Consider the following 3,662-nt stretch of genomic DNA (forward strand, 5'->3'; position numbering starts at 1 on the left):
AAGTTTATTATGTAGTTTATAAACAAAAGTTTGTCCTTCTCAATTTAAGTTTTCAATTGTACAATCAAGTTCCTTCTTCATACCATGTAAATTAAACTATACAGATCAAGTGATCTTCTTTTGCACTGCATGTATGCTTCTGTTCTTGATCCGTAATCCAGTGGTGTGGTGAACCTACCCACTACAGCACAATGTCATATTCTGCAATGTCTTAACTATGAACAATGTCATATCATTCTACTATTATTTAAACATTCTCTTTATTTGCCAGTCTGAAAAGGGATGAATTGACAGCACACTAACCATTGATACTTATGAGTTCTTGATCTGTAATCCAGTGCAGTCGTGAAGCTATGAACTCCTTCACAATGTCATTCCATGCCATGTCTTGACCTTTACAATACCATATTGTGTTAATGCTATTTTAAATTGTGTCACTTTATTTGTTAGTAAGAAATGTGATGAATTGTCAGCACTGATACTTATATGTGCAAAACCTGTCATTTGTCTGCTTGTTTATCTTTTAGAGTGAGGAGGATATAAGTGACAAACTAGCGCAGTCTCATCAGCTTGCTCAGCTACTTGTGCTGCAGCTCCCGAGCAGGGCTAACCTTTCTTGAACTCTATTGAAGTGTTGTCTTTTTTATATTATTTTGTCGACGTGTTTATTTGCACTGGTGGCGATCTTTGATGCCCAGTGTATGTAATCTGCTGTCTGCTTGTGCTTTATTATCATAGTGGCAAACTTTGATGCCCAGTGGATCTAATATGCCGTAATTGCTTTATTGTATAGTCTAGGTTTTTTCTTATTCACGATGCTGCAGTTATTTTACAGTACATATATCTTGTCTTCGCAGTAAACTGGCCAACCCGTAAAATTAGGGTACATAATCGGGCCGTCATGCAAATCACTATGTATGATCCGCATCATGGGCCCCATCATCTTGGTCCGTTAACATGCCTAAATGTAAACTGGCCCACTAGTAGATTCGGGCCTTTAATAGGCCGAGTAAATCGCCGACCCTATTTTTGGAAGAAAACTGAATGGGCTTTAGGAGGCTAAAAAGTAGGTTGGGCCTGAAACGTGCCGAACTGCTCACAAGCCGGTAGCAGGTCAAAATAGACCCCGACCCATGATTGTGCCAATCAAATCACGGGCTTTTAACAGGCCAAAATTGTCTCTGTCCTTGTTTGGCCCAATCAGATTATTGGCTGTGAGCAGGCCGGATGCAAACCAAGCCGTAGTTAGGCCCAACTATATGACAAGCTTTTAACAGGCCGAAATAAAATATAGGGCCAAAATGTTAAATGGGCCTTTAAGAGGCCGAAACTAAGATCAGGCCGAATTACTAAATTGTCCTTTATCAGGTGGGCCCAAAAGCATAGCGTCCAGTTGACGGGCCGAATCTGATATGGGCCATAATTTAGCCAAAAGCCTCTTAAAGGGTCGGACCTGATCTGGGCCGTAATTTGGCCCAAAACGTGGTAGGCTTTTAACGGGCCGGATCTCATGTGGGCCTTTATTAGGCCCGGAACGTGGCAGGCTGTTAATGGACCAGATCAAATGTGGGCCTGCATTTAGCACAAAACATAGCGGCCTGTTAATGGGCCGGCCTACTAGTGTCCTCAAAATCTTGTGGGCCTTCAGCTGGGCCGGCCCATTATGGTCCGCAAAATCTCATGGGCTTTTAGCTGGGCCGGCCCATTATGGTCCGCAAAATCTTGTGGGCCTTTAGCTGGGCCGGCCCATTATGGTCCGCAAAATCTCATGGGTCTTTAGCTAGGTCGGCCCATTATGGCCCACAAAATCTTATGGGCCTTTAGCTGGGCCGGCCCGTTATGGTCCGCAAATTCTCGTGGGCCTTTAGCTGGGCCGGCCCATTATGGACCGTGAAATCTTGTGGGCCTTTAGTTGGGCCGGCCCATTTAAACTTTATGGGCCACTTTTGGGCCGGTCCACATGTCAACATATCATAGGCGCATCTCACCCATTGGATGAGTGACACCCTATGCCAACGCAGAGCTGACACGTGTTTCCTCCAGCCAATGATGATTTTACACGTGCAAAATCCCCATTGGTCCGGGCTGTTAACGGGTTATCGGATCCAAAACCGTACCCGAAAGCGTAACGGCGTTCCATTACGATGGATGCCACGTGTCGGTCACCCTTGAAGAAAGCACTTCTGTGACGCGCGATTTATCGACATGGAAGTGGACACTTCCGTGATGATAATTTTGGTAATGTCATGGATCACTTTTACGACAACACAGGTATGACTATCTTGATTCTGTCATAAAGTCATTATGGATGTACATGCATGACAGAAAACGTGACCTACTGTGACAGACACGTATCATCACGGAAGTGTATTTTTTTGTAGTGTCTGCGCTTGGATTCAAGGCCGATAGGTGTTGATGTTGGTTAACTCAGGAAGCACGAACTCATTCATCAACAAATGTTTCGCAGGGGGCATTGAGGACGTGCAGCCATTGTCAAGGGCCTACAAGGTGCGCGTGGCAGACAGAGGGGTGTTGATCTGTTCCTCACATGTGCCAGATTGCACATCGTGCTCCCAGGGGCACCAATTCTCCACCAACATGAAGCTACTCGACCTCGGCGTCTACGACGTCATTTTGGGCATGGATTGGCTCAAGGAGCAAAACCTTATGACGGTCAATTGGCACGCTAAGCTCATCAAGATCCCATCGGCGGAGGGCTTGATTAGTCTACGTGGCCACGACGACTCGTCATCCATGTGCATCGTCATCAACGCTCTACAGCTACAGAGCTTGTGTAGTAAAGGCGCCATCTATCACATTGCTCAAGTGTACGCGCTGACAGGTGAGGACTGGGCTGTGATGCTGTAACACCCCGGATGTAACTTTCCATCTTTGTAACTCCAAATCTTGCCATTTTCGGCTACGTGCTATGATATTCCCTCCATGGTTGGGTTTTGTTTTTCATTTTGCATTTTGTTCATGTCATGCATCTCATATCATGTCATCATGTGCATCTAATTTGCATACGTGTTCGTCTCATGCATCTGAGCATTTTCCCCGTTGTCCGTTTTGCATTCCGACACTCCCACATGCACCGGCGCACCCCTCTTGTCTCTTTTCGTGTGCGGGTGTTAAAACGTTCTCGGAATGGACCGAGCCTTGCCAAGTGGCCCTGGTACACCACCGGTAGACCACCTGTCAAGTTTCGCGTCATTTGGAGCTCGTTTGGTACTCCAACGGTTAACCGCATATCCGCAAAGGCCTCTTTTGAGTTGCAGCCCAACACCCCTCCAAAACAGCCCAATAACCCATCTAAGTCACATCCATGCTCTCCGTCGTCGGATCACGATCGTGTGGGCGAAAACCGCACCTCATTTGGACACTCCTAGCTCCCTCTACCTCTATATATAGATCCCTCCCCCGAAATTCACGGGCAAACCCTAGCAGATTCGTCCCCGCCGCCACCGGACACGTCCGGCCGCAGCCGGACACATCCGCCTCTCCGCCCCCAGCCAACCGCGACATGCCACGTGGCACTCCGGCCTCCGCTGCCGCCGCCGGCCCGCGCAGCCCGCGCGCTCGCCGCCGCCGCGCGCCCGCCGCCGCCGCTGTCGCGTGCTCGCCCGCCGCCGCCGCCGCTACCGCGTGCCCGCCGCCGCCGC

Source organism: Triticum dicoccoides, chromosome 5B, assembly GCF_002162155.2.
Source record: "Triticum dicoccoides isolate Atlit2015 ecotype Zavitan chromosome 5B, WEW_v2.0, whole genome shotgun sequence".
In the NCBI taxonomy this organism is placed as follows: domain Eukaryota; kingdom Viridiplantae; phylum Streptophyta; class Magnoliopsida; order Poales; family Poaceae; genus Triticum; species Triticum dicoccoides.